General features: G+C 42.0%; 1 pseudogene; it reads right to left on the bottom strand.

Moving 5' to 3' along the window:
* Positions 1-11463: 11463 nt before the first annotated feature.
* On the bottom strand, positions 11464-11562 carry LOC123815574 (annotated as a pseudogene).
* Between the last annotated feature and the right edge of the window lie 2011 nt (positions 11563-13573).

Raw genomic sequence — 13573 nt, 5'->3', positions numbered from 1 at the left:
CTCTTAGAGGAATGTGTTGCTGATCTTGGCTGTGGCCTTCTCCCTTCAGTATTTTACTAGTGACTGGGTGGGGCCCAGGGGCAAATCCATCTTATTTGCCCGTGTTACAGGAGGGCTAAAGCATTGGATGGCAATCAGAATCCAAAAGCATTTGACAGCCTAGAATGGGTGGAACGACTCTAACAACATAAATCATAATAGGGACACAATGTAAAGTTAGGTTCCTATGTTAAAATTTTTAAAGGACGTCCAAGTTCACCACTGGGGGGGGAAACAAATAACTATACATGTGGAGGGGGAAAAAGCTTCAGTTCCTTGAAGCTTACCATGAGTCAGTTCCCAGTGGAGTATTGGTTATGGCAACACAATGTCCAAGCACAAAGACAAGTGTCTTGTTCCATCAGGTGCACCCAGGCAGAGAGGTGCAGCAGTGAGTGTTCAGAGGCAACCAGCAGAGATGGGAGATTTCACAGCTGTGAATGGGAAAACATACTGAGAAAATGAGCCTGGCTGGTGTGGCTCTGGATTGAGTGCGGGCCTGCGAACCAGAGGGTCACTGGTTCGATTCCCAGTCAGGTCACATGCCTGGGTTGCAGGCCAGGTCCCCAGTAGGGGGCATGTGACAGGCAGCCACACATTGATGTGTCCCTCTCTTTCTCCCCCCCTCTCTAAAAATAAGTATATAAAATCTTAAAAAAAAAAACCAACTTGATAAATTGCCTCCAAAAGGGACTAACCTTCTCTGAGTTACTGTAAGAAAGAATAAGAACAAATGGACAACAGCAAGAGAGGCAGATCATGAGTTCTTGCAGGAGGAACTGCAGGGTTTGGAGGGGTGCAGAGTGCAGCAGCCTACTGGGGCGCCTTCCACATTAACTGTTAATACTGGCTATCGAAGTGAATGCGTCACACCTGGATGCCCTCTTCCTTAGTCATTTTTCCTTATGATTTCAAGTATCTGAAAGATATTGTTAGGGTGATGTTCAAAATGTTACTCCTTAAAAATAAAAGCATGCATAAACTAGCAATTCCCCCACATTAGGAACCAGAGAAATAGATTATACTACAATATTTCTGTTTCATGATGTGAACTGAGGAATGCTGCTGCTTCTCCCTCCCACTCAACAGAGTTCTAAAACGATATAAAATGTGTTTAAAACCAAATCTGTAACTGCTCAAATGTAAGAAATGGAAGCCTCAGAATACCAGAAGTCTTAAGAATTCCCAGAAAGATGGCTGTCAGGCGGGCTTTGATAGGGAAGAAGCCACAACCAACAAAACAGATGCCTGCAAGGGCCAGCCCCCACTGGACACGAGAGAGGGGTCAGCAGTAGGCTCATTGGGACATTGTAGCAGAAACCATGCATTTTCCTCCTACATGTGCAGGACAGGTGAGTGGGAGCAGGGAGGGTGGTGTGTGTATTCAACAGAGGCAGGGCCTTGCCCCTCAGCCCACAGTCCCCTGTGGATTGCAGGCACAACATCCCCACATGGCCCACCCAGCAGCACATCCTTCCTGTGTCCAACAGTATCTCATTGTTAATATTATTTGATTACTATGCCTATTCTACAAAGGAGAACATTGAGACTAAGGGGTTAACTCATGAAAACTCTCACAGAAGCTAGAATCCAGGCCACAAGGGAGTAGGAAAAAGCAGGCCAGCAAGCAGTGTCCCTGACACTAGTCCTTCCCATGATCTAACCGAGGGAAATGAGTGGGGCAAGTGCACAGGAGAAAAAGGGGAGTCTAAGGAAGTGTCTCTGACTTTTCTCTGCTAGTAAAACTTCTGAGCATCTACTTTTCTATTGCTTAATAGTTTTGTAATAACTCAATTTTTTATCTTCAGGAAACAAATACTCCTAAATGAAAACAGACACATCTATGTAGATATCCCCGTTGGCAAGAGTGTTCATACAAATTACCCCTACTGAAGTCCAATCCCTCATAAATGGGTCCCACTGAACTGGGAGCTGTTCTACTCATTTTTAAAAACTAGACATTATCCTTCAAAAATGAGAATCATTGGGGGCAGCCAGTTCATATTTAGGCTTTTTTGAGGGTTTGAGGGCAGGGGTTAGGGCTTGTTTAGGGAGAACAACAATTGAAATTTTTTGTACAGTGGACCACAAGCTGCATGCACCAGAAAACTTTAAATGAGAAAAACTTGCCAAGAATGTAAAATTGTAGGATACTCAATATATCAGCAAGGATTGCAAAATAAAAGGAAATTCAGAATTATGAACTGCCTTCTAATTAGAAACATAAACTAGAGTATCTTCATGGAAGGTGACATAAAATTGGACAGGTTTAAAGACTGGCAGTATTTTTCACAGAGCCAGCTGAGACGGATTCTGATGGACATGAGACAAGTGAGTCAAAAGCTAATGGAGATAAGAGGGAGCAGTCTTGGCAAAGGAGAATAGCTACCAGTAGGAGGTAACAGAGCATACTTACACAGCCAGAAGGACCTCCTGCTATTGCTGCTAAGTCATCACATAAGGGACTGTCCAGGAGTGATGGTGGTATTGAGTATGATAATAATGCATGGCAGACTAGTAGAGGACTTCATACAATAAAGTAAATAAGCAAAATAACCCAGACAGGTGTAACTGCCGCTTTTGGCACCTCCAATTTTGTCAGTGTTATCTACTTGAGAAGGAGAAGGTTACTTTGGGGAATGTGCTTGAACAAAGTCCACAGTGCTGGAGGTCAAGAACAGACCCTTTTGAAAACACACAAGCATGAATTCCGAGGATAGGAAAGGGGGGTGGGAGGCAGGAAGTCATCCAGCCACAATATATAGCGATTTAACAGAAGGGAGATGAGGAACAGGAGAAACCTCAGAATGAAACCACCCTTGAAGTAGGCAGATATTTCAGTGTAACAAGAATGTAAAAAAGTTATTCTAACAGCTGTGCCAGATTTCCCGCGAGAGAGGGAACTTCCTTTTTGAGAAAGTAACTTCAGTGCACTACTGAGCTCATAGGAAAGCACTAAAAAATGATGTCAGTAGATGGTGGGCATTGAGAAAGAGAGAGGTTACTTTGCTGAGAAAGTGAGAGGCAACGGGGTCCTGCTTTGTGCTTCTCGGGATGGGAGCTTGGGGACTACTTTCAACAGGAAGAAGGGAGAGAGAAAAGAGAAGGGAGGGAGGGGGAGAGGAGGAGACACTGGAATATGAGCAAATATGAGTAAAAACATTTCTTCCATTTCCTCCTCAAGTTGGTCTTTTAGTCCTGCTAGACTTTCAGTGTTTTGTGTGAGTGGATTTTGTGTGTTGCGGAACTTTATATCTGGGTCAGCACTCTGCAGAGAAAGGCAGCCCTTCTGGGAGCCAGTGCTAAGGTGGGGTGACAGTGAAGGCTGAGGCCATGGGGCCTGCAGAGCCCATAGAAAGAAGCCTTGGACCTTGACAACCATACAGCTGAAGCTGAGGGACCACCTGCGGATCTGGGGGCTTAGGGAGGCCTGCTAATGATCAATAAATAGGAATTGCCTGTGTGTACCCAGTTTTGTGCTACCTGCTGTGAAGGGAACAGCAAAAAGAAAGTGTCTCTTTTGAAGAATTTTGAATTTGCTTGTGAAAAAAAGACCAAAACACTAACAGTGGTATAATCCAATAGACCTTACCAAGAGGTAGAACGTGTGGAGAACAGATGCCTGTGAAAGGAACTCAGAAAACAGATTGCATGCAGTCGCAGTGGGGACCCAAGGGATATCTGTGCTAATGGAACTGGGCTGCTAAGGTCACTAGAACTTGGTCCAGGAGAAGAGCAGAAACTAGGGATCTCACTGCCATCAGGGAAGCAGCAAAGGTACTCTGCATTCCTGGAGAAGTGAATTTATTTAGAGGATTGGTAAGAAAATAATAGGAATTGTAGAATGAGTTGCTAAGGTCCTTGAATTCCATCTTAAAAAATGGCCCCTGAGTCACATAGGGCAGCAGTGCGGGGCAATGTGAACCCTCCTGTCCCTTGAATAAGGGCAGAGGTCGCTGGGCTCCCTGCCACTGTGAGCTACTCTGCCTTGCAGGGCCAGAATTGAAAGTGACAGGCTACCTTTATGCATCCGTGTCACAAAGTTGGAAAGGTCCCCATGTGGAACCACCAACTTTCACTCACCCTTGAAACCTGGACTCTCAGTTTCTCCACTCTGTTTGCTAGCCCTGTCCCCATGCACACTGAGTTCCCCGGAGAAAGAGGATGGGGGAAAGGTTAGAAAAGTAACCACTGCCATGAGGAAGAAGGAGGAAGTGGTGTAGGCATGTAGGAAGAGCCAGGAAAAGGGCAGAAGCTACTCTAGGAAGTGACAAGGCCAGACCTACCCAGAAGAAATGGGGCGGGTGAGGGGGTGGGTTCTGGAGGGAGAAGGGGGCAGCCAATGGGACTGGAGGAGGGAGGTGGTTGTGTGGGACACAGTGCAGTCTAAAAACGTGGTGTCAGGTGCCATAGTTTCCTCGTGTTCTCAGAGCACCTACAACTCACTCCTAAACTGCCACACTACTAGTCTTTCCCACCAAGCAGTTTATACCTGAATAGCTTTAAGACAAATGTGTTCTTGAGGCGAATTGCGGGACAGAAGGGAGCACTCTCACCCTCCTGTCTGCTTTTGGTGGCGCGTATCTTTCGGTCCTCATGTGCCAGCAATGTGGCTCAAGACATTCTGGACCTGGGACCACTGCCACAAGCAGCCACAAAATTGCATTTTTCCATCAGAAAACATTAAAACCACCTGACCATGTGATATGACAAATCAAGGTGGGAAATTCAGCTGAAAAGCTTTCTTGCTCATGTACATCAGCATTTTCTGATGAGCCATGAGCCAGGGTTACTGAGAAAGTGGACAATAAACCTATTCCTGATCTACTACAAAGTGTGATAAATGTCACAACTTATTTCTTGCCTCTATGATTTATAGTTGTTTTGTGTCATATACCAAGTGATATCTAAGATCATTTCTATATCACTGCCAAACAATTGTGATAATTATTTAGATAATTCAAGTGACAATTCTGAATTTTTTGATACTGCAAGTAAATGTTTTTCTAAAATGAAAATAATTGTCTATATTCTCCCCTTCTTTGAATATGCAAATTGTACCTAACTCTTGCAAAACACATAGTAAACTGATTTTCCCAAGTAGGAGGAATCATCTTAGCACTTCCTTTGAGTCATGCAACAAAGCATAAATGAAGAAAGTGTCACTCTTTGTGTTCATTGTGTTTGAAAGTAAATTAACCTCAGGCCACAATGTTCTGCAATGCAGAAAAATGTAAAAATAACGATGGAAGCAATAAACAATGGCACAGCAGAAGGAAACAGGAGCAATTACTAAAACCTCATGCTTTTTTTTATCACTGTCTAACATTTTTGCCAAGTTCTGTGATGCCTAAATGCCATGAATAGAGTACCAGAAATTGAACTCGGCCTTAAAAATATGGTAATATGTACTTATGATGAAAGCATAATAAAGAGGTTTAATGACAGGTCATTTTTTTCTGAGTGTGCCTTTATTAGAGCTCAGTGTTCTCTACACACATGAAATTACAGTGAGCGCTACATGCAGAGCACTGGCAGCCATTCCCTTTGTACCCTCCTTCCCCTACCCCCACAACCAGTACTGGAGATTAGGAAGGTTCTTCAGAGGACTTTCCTGCCTGTACTGAGGGAAAATGTTCTAGCTATGGTTGACCTCTGTAGTGAGCATGTGTGTATGTGGGTGTGCGGTGATCTGTACTTCTGCACAGCACCAGTAACATTGTCTATACTTTTCAGAGCCCTTCCCATGTCCCAACAATGGCCCTTTGCATAGCTTGTTGTGGGCATGTGAGGCAACCCTACGGTATCAGGGTTCTCCAGAGAACAGAACCAGTAGGATATAAGCATATCTATGTATATTTGCATACATCTACATCTTCCTGTCTATCTATCTATCTATCTATTTTCCTGCCTACCCCCTACCTAGAGAGAGGGACGCTGAGATTTATCACAAGGAACTGCTCATGTAATTATGAGAGCTTAGAAGTCCTGTGATCTGCTGTCTGCAAGCTGGAGACCCAGGAAAGCCAAGCTGGTTGTATAATACAGTGCGAGTCTGAAAACCTGAGAAACGGGAGCCGATGGTGTAAACCTCAGTCAGAGGGCAGGAGAAGTTGAGATGAGATGCTCCAGCTCAACCATTAGGCACAGAGAGAGGGAGTCTCCTTCCACTGTTGGGTTCTATTCAGGTCCTCACCAGATTGGACGAGGCCCACCCACATTGGGGAGAGCAATCCACTGCTTCAAATGTGAACTTCATGGGGAAACATCCTCACAGACACGCCCAGAATCATGTTTAACCTGGGCATGTCTGTGAGGATGGCCCTGTGGCCAGTCAGGTTGATACATAAAATGAACCATCACATCTGCCCGAGGTCCCAGGACTGGTAGGTGAGAGAGCCAGGATATGATTTCAGAAACCATGTTCCAAACTACAGTGCACACTGTCTTACATTTGAAATAGCAGCACTTTTTAAAGGCAGAAATGAGAAAGAAAAGAGAAATCACAGTATTTTACCCCATTAGTTTAGGCCAAATTGCTGCATGTCTGTGGGCTGCTGCAGGAGTCCCTCACTTCCAGCCCTGCTTCACCCTGTATACTGTCATGCCCACGGTGCTGACCAATCTCCCCAAAGCCCACATCGAATCACATCACTCCCCCTTATAAAACCTCAGTATATGCTTTTATTAAAAAATAAAGGCCTAAACTCCCTCATCTGGAATTTAAGGCCCCCAACATGTTAATTGATACTAATTTTTCCAGGCTTACCTCCTTTCACCTGTGAATTCCAAACTGTGGGTGGCATCCATGATGGACTGTTCATTAATTTAATGGAAACTAACCATACATTACTTGTATAAATGTAACTGGTTCAGTGAAATCTTATATATGTTTCTGTGCAGCATGTGAAATCTTATTGTAGGTCATGGTTAAAGCAGTGTGAAGCTACAACTTGATGGTACTCAAGCCAGCCATTCTCCCTGGAGCTCTAGGATCCCATGAAGAGGCTGTAGGGGCCCATGGCGGGCAAGGAAGGGTAGTCTCCTAGTTAGTTCACCCCTTCTCTTTTTTGTTGTTGGGCTTCTGCCTGATGAAAGGGTTCTGCTCCTCCCTACCCTGTGTAGATACTCTTCATCCCCCAAATCCTGGTGTTCTCCCTGCTTTGAATTTGTATAGCACTTATCTGCTCTGGTATTAACTATATGATGTCGTATACTATTTACCTTTTCTCCATCTGAAACAGGTGGCCACTATTAAAATAGCATTATTCAAAATAAATTCTGATATAAGAGAATTAGAACTAAGTTTTCAGGGCAGTCCTTTTATAGACTAGATAATGTCTATTGTGTACTGCTGATGTTATTGCTCTTTCAATCTAAACATTAGTTTTCATGCTGTACACCTAAAGCTAATTCAATGTTATGTCTCAATTAAAAGTAAATTTTAGTTTAAAAGATAAAAAGTAGTCCTCTGAAATAGTACCACTTAAGGAAAACTTGAATAAATTAAGTTACCTAACCATACTCTACAAATGCAAAACAAAAATGTCCTAGCACTGTAGACCAAAGATTTCCAACTTTCATTTTTTTATCCCAAAATGCTAGGCTATTAAAAAACAAAAAGTACATCTATCTCTCCATCCATCCATCCAAAGAAAACAGAAAGAAACAGAGACAGAAGATGTATGTACTAAAGCCAATTAAACATTAATATTAGTATCTTATTTTTGGACAAATAAATGTAAAAACAAAATTCTAATATTCTCCCTGCATCACAGAGGATAATCTTGTAAATGCCCTGGGCATCATGACTCCACTTAAAAACCACTTGTAAGGGGTCTCAGAGATAGTTCATATACTTGATACACTAATTGGGAATTTCTTTTTAATTTTTTAAAGGTGCGTTTTAGGACCTTGGTCCAAAGCTCGTAGATATTTCTGACTTTTAAAGATACAAACACAGCCCTGTTTATTCTCCTCCTATTTCTTTACACCAGCCTGGATTTTAGTAGGTAAGATAGTCTTATTGATATTTTCCAGTTCTGAACTATTTTTGACACCTATACTGCATTTTGGAATTGAAGCTGGATTTGATTTATAAGATGCCTAAGGCTCATCTATTACAAAAAGAGGCAAAAAGACAGGGGCCCAAGTTTCTTCCATTGTTCTGAGAAAGGCTACATAGCATGTGAGGTTTACTGAAACCGGGGGCGGGGGGAGAGTACTACATGAAGTGGGACTTTCGTCCATCAGGACAGTTTGATTCCAGGTACAGGATATCCCCTACAAACACAGCCAAAGAATACAAGACCCCTTTAAAAGTTGTGAGTCCTCTGAGGGCTGGTGTTCAGGCAAGCTTTTTGGAAACAATCACCTGCTAAAGTTTTTGTGGGGGATATCTCTGGATTCATCTTTTAAAGAACAGCATCTGGCCTCTGAACTTACAGCTTCTTTAAAATTATGACTGACCTAACATTATTCTATTTTGCTATTTTCTATCTAGGATTCCGGTAGCCTTCCCAATAGTTGTGAGATTCACCATTTGCTATTGCTCACTATATCTTAGACTTCTAATGTAATACAAATATCAATTATTTTAAAAAGTACATTTTTAAACTTCTTATCCCCTTTTATAAATGCTTCCTAATGCATGCTTAGGAAGCCATTAAGGTGAATATGATAATTTATTATTACTTATTTGTTTTTCTATAAAATGAGAACAGCTTGTCTGTAATGGTAACAGAGCTTTGAGAACATCTGTTTTGGAGGTAACTTCTAATAAGCCTCACGTGGCACAATCTTTTCTGCATGTCCGGGACTCAACCATTGCTCAAGTCCCTTAGAAAAGATAGCACAAATCTACTAGGGCTGGTTTGATTTACACTATTTTGAGTCATTTTATTTTTTGTCTATAGATATTCTGTTCTTGAAGTATACAGTTTATAAGATTCCACAAACATACATTTTTGTACTGAGGCTGAAGTATTAAGTCAGGAAGAGACACACATAGTAAACTCAAAGAATGCCTTTATTGTGAATCTTTGAGGTGTTGCCATTTGAATAAATCCTGCAATATGTCAGAGGACCAGAGAAGTTAAAGTGATCTGTCACAACCCACAGGTCATATATCTGCAGAAGTTTTGTTGTGTGATTGACTATAGTAACAATTAATTTGCAACCAATTTTGCACATGACTTTGTGGTTTAATTCTTTAAAATACAAATTCTACCAAGTCAATCTTCTGATTTCTCCTTAAGCAGACTAAAGTTTTCTACTCAAAGTATGTCTGGGCTGCAGCAGCAAGAACCTGACCTAGAAATATCTAGGAAGAACTCACGGACATGGACAACAGTGTGGTGATTGCTGGGGGCCAGGGGGTGTAGGGGGACTAAGTGGTAATAGAAAAAAATACAATAAAGATTAAATTTTAAAAAAGGAGTTTCTAGAACTACCAAATTCTCAGGTGCCACTCAGAATTATAATCCACATTCTAACAAGATATACAGATGAGTCATATATTCTCACTAAAGTTTGAGAAGTATAATCTATAGGAGTGGCCCCCCAAAACTCTGTCTTGATGTAATTAGTGAAGAGTGGAGAATATGCTCAGTTTTTCATAAAGCTAAATGTATTTAATGGTTTAAGCAGAAAATTATGACTCTCCTACATACTTGGTGGTGTTCCTTGTATAAAATAATGTTGAATTACAGAAGATAGTAGTTTGGTCTTTTACTTACTAAAATAAAAATTCAATAATCTTATGTCAGCTTCCTATTAATTTTTTGTGATAAAAGAAATGCAAACACCTGGGCACCTCTGATGTATGGGTCAAAGGCCAAACTCCCTCACATGCATAGAAGGCTCTTCAGAATGTTCACCCTCCTATTCCCACCCCGCCCACCACCATTGTCCTCCTGTCCATTTTCCAACCACTGAATTCTGGTCTCCATCTTACACAACTCTGGACTCTGTATGTGAAGTTCCTTCTGGAAATCCTGATCTCTGTTTGACAAGCTCCTTCACTTTCTTCAAGCCCAGCTCAAATTCCACCAAACCTATGAAGTCAGTTTCAGTAGTGTTTCTACAATGCTTTACTTACTGTTAGTATAGTGATTTCCACATTGTATAAAACATTGCTTGTTTAGGTATCCATCAACATATCTATACTTCGAGCTTCACAAAAACAGACACCATATTCCCTCCATCATTTTTCCTTCAACTCCTAAGACAGACAGACACATACACACACTCAACATATATTTGCTGAATGGGTTTGATATATTTGGAAATGAGTACCAAATGAGACAGTTATCATTAGATACTTCATTTCATAAGTTAAAATGGTCAAGTTCAGAAGACCAAGTCTCCAAATGTGGTCTTGGTTTGTGCCTCCCTTTATGTGACTTTGGTCAAGTCACCTGGTCCCTTTGTGCTCACTTTCCATATCTGTAACATGAGAATACCAACAAGGGACTCACTTTGCTGAATTATTCTGATGGTACAGAGAAAAGAATTATGGAAGAATTTTTAAAAGTTAAAAGCTGAAACATTAAACAAATGCTCAGATATAAATATGAGGCAGTCATCTTTTTAACATCCCTTTACAGTAGAGACATACCAAAACTGAACAGGCCTAGGGGCAAGGGGTGGTGGTGAAACAGGAAGACACTGGTAAAAGGGTACAAACTTTCAGTTATAAGATGACTATGATCTCAGGATCTAATGTAAAGCATGGTGACTATAGGTGATAATACTCTATTGTATTATATAAATGAAATTTGCAAGGAGAGTAGAACTTAAGGATTTGAACACACACAACAGGGTAACTATGTGAGGTGATAGATGAATGTGTTAAATAACAACGATAGGAATCCTTTCACAATGTATACATATATCAAATCATCACATTGTATACTTTAAATATATTACAATGTTGCCAATTATACCTCAATAAAGAAGGAAAATATAGCATGTAGAGTATTAGGTGGCTGTATTAGTTGGCTAAGAATTCTGTCCAAGTAGCACTGAGTGCCTTAAACAATAGAAATTTATTGTCTCACAGTGCTGGAGGTGGAAGTCAGAGATCAAGGTGTCAGCAGAGTTGGTTTCTCCTGAGGCTTCTCTTCTTGGTTATTAGATGGTTGTCTTCTCCCTCAGTCCTTACATGGTCGTCCCTCTGTGTGTCTGCGTCCCGATTTCCTCTTCTTTAAGGACATCAGTGATATTATATTAGGGCCACCCTAATAACCTCTGAAAAGGCCCTACTTCCAAATACAGTCACGTTCTGAGGTGCTGGGGGTAAGGACTTTAACATGGACATTTTCAAGGGACACAATTCAGCCCTGAAGTGACTTATTTAACTTTGCATAGTAGGTATTTGGTAGAGTTTTACTAAAGCTAAGGAACCTCCTACATGGTTTATCCACTCCGCAAATCCAGCCAGCTGCAGAGGTTCCCAGTTTTTTTCAACAGTAGGTCATTTTAGAAACAAACTATAGAAATGATCCCTGAAAGTATAGTCTTAACAGTAGGTCATTTTAGAAAGGCAGGCACTGTTAAATTAACACTGGTAAGCCAAGGCAACTCATTCCTGATAAATGGGATTTGACTCCAACAAAAGTCAAATAGATAAAGGGTTTGTTACAATATTTTTCAAATTATAAAAATATAAAATAAACATAGTATAGAAGTAAAAAAGAGAATAATTTAAAGCTTCCCCTCCTCAAATCTGATCCTCCTAAGGTGACCAGAATTAAGTGGTTCAACATGTATTTTTCCATATTAAAAATGCCTACATATAAAAACTTATACTAAAACATATGCACATATGGGGACTCCATATGGAGGTATTTTCACACCCACTTCACTTTTATCAATAACCCATCATAAACTCTCAGTTTCCTGATGTGATTTCAGTGGAATTACATTTAACAGCTCAACATTACATCTCATCAACACATTTCAATGGGGGGAGGAGCAAACAATGTGCCTTCCACTTGCTGGTAACAGCAGGAAGCCTTTCTCAGTTCCTTTCTTATGCAGACTTTGCCAGTAGGCACCTAACAGCTATTTACAGAGCTCTTACCCCTTTTCATTCTCACAATACAGAGGCAGAAACACAAGAGCTGTCCACTTTCCTAGACTCCTTTCCAGATGGGTGGAGAGCGGCCTGGTGTGCCAGTAAAATGTAAGTGAAATTGGCTGTGACTTCTGAGAAAGGTCTATCCTCCTGACAAAAGGAAAGGTAGGCACAAATACTCTTCTCTGACATTAGATAGAGAGTTGCATGATGCTACTACCAGTCCCAGAAGAAAGGCCAAGAAAACTTCAGAGATGCTCTTCTTACAGAATGGAACCCATGGGGGAGAGGCCCAGATACTGTTACCAAAACAATCCCCCTACCCCAGGGTCTTTCTGTCACTGTAGGTTCTTTGCCTACCACTGTGTGTCACAGGTGGGCACAGGTAACCAGGTTCTTGGTGATCAGGACAAAGAATTGAACCGAACACCCACAGTTTATAGCAGAGAACATGGGAGCAGGCCAACTCCAAGCAGAGATTGACCTCAGGGGCTGGAGGGACTCTATTCTTACAGGGCAGATCCTTCCTGGCTAGTTTTGGCGGGCTTTCACTGCACATGTACAAGTAGCTGTATTACTTTAAAGCTGCTGCACATGTGGTCTCCCATGATTTTCCCTGATTGGCCGCCAGGGAAGGGGGTCCCACAATGTTACCAAATGGACACCCCCTTCTCCTGGGGTCCCCTTGTACTAGGTCCACTTTGCCCCTCGCCAGAGAATTATAGCTGCCCATGTTAGAGATTGGTGAAAAGGAAAGGAATTATTTACTCAAGTTATACAGACTTAAGAGTAATGACTTAATGTCTTCATCAAAATCCCAAAGTCCCTTAAAACACCCACAACACACACAGTCCCTTCCTTGCCCCCTTTGCCCGATCTGGGGTACCGTATCTCAGGAAAAGAAATAGAAGTCCGTGGCTCAGGCAGCCCCTGGTTTTTCCCAGTAATCCGTGGTCAGCTGGTAGGCTTCCCTCGGTTTCTAGCACCATCAGCTGTGTCCTCCGGATTTCCAGTTCCTATTCCAAAACCACATGGCACCTTCTAATAGCCCACCAGCAAGAGTCCTTTCACCCCTCTCCTTCCTACAGCATCTCTCCTGCCTTCTTCCAAACTGCTAAGAGAGAGCTCTGCATTGCTGCTACATTTCGCTTTCCAGCTTCCTAAGTTGTATGGCAAAGGGAGACCCAAAGCTGTGTGATTCTCCCCTGCCAAAGCCATGTGACAGTTCTCTGCTAAAGCCGTGTGGTGATTCTTTGCCAAAGCCGCATGGCGAATCTTGTCATGGCTGCTGCCTGGGTTTAAATCCCAGTGCTAATCTTCCTCTGCAGGCCCATTTCCGACTCCTCCCACAATCATCTACATTTACCAGCACTCCAGTATTTTCCAGCTTTCCTGGGCTGCCATAGTAAGTCTGGGCAGGCATGGCCCCATGGCGTGGAGCCAATCATCTCCAAG

The sequence above is a fragment of the Phyllostomus hastatus genome, unplaced genomic scaffold (assembly GCF_019186645.2).
Source record: "Phyllostomus hastatus isolate PE091 unplaced genomic scaffold, TTU_PhHast_1.1 phas_contig_195, whole genome shotgun sequence".
In the NCBI taxonomy this organism is placed as follows: domain Eukaryota; kingdom Metazoa; phylum Chordata; class Mammalia; order Chiroptera; family Phyllostomidae; genus Phyllostomus; species Phyllostomus hastatus.
Note: the sequence above shows the minus strand (reverse complement) of the source record. Positions and strands in the feature narration are given on the sequence as shown.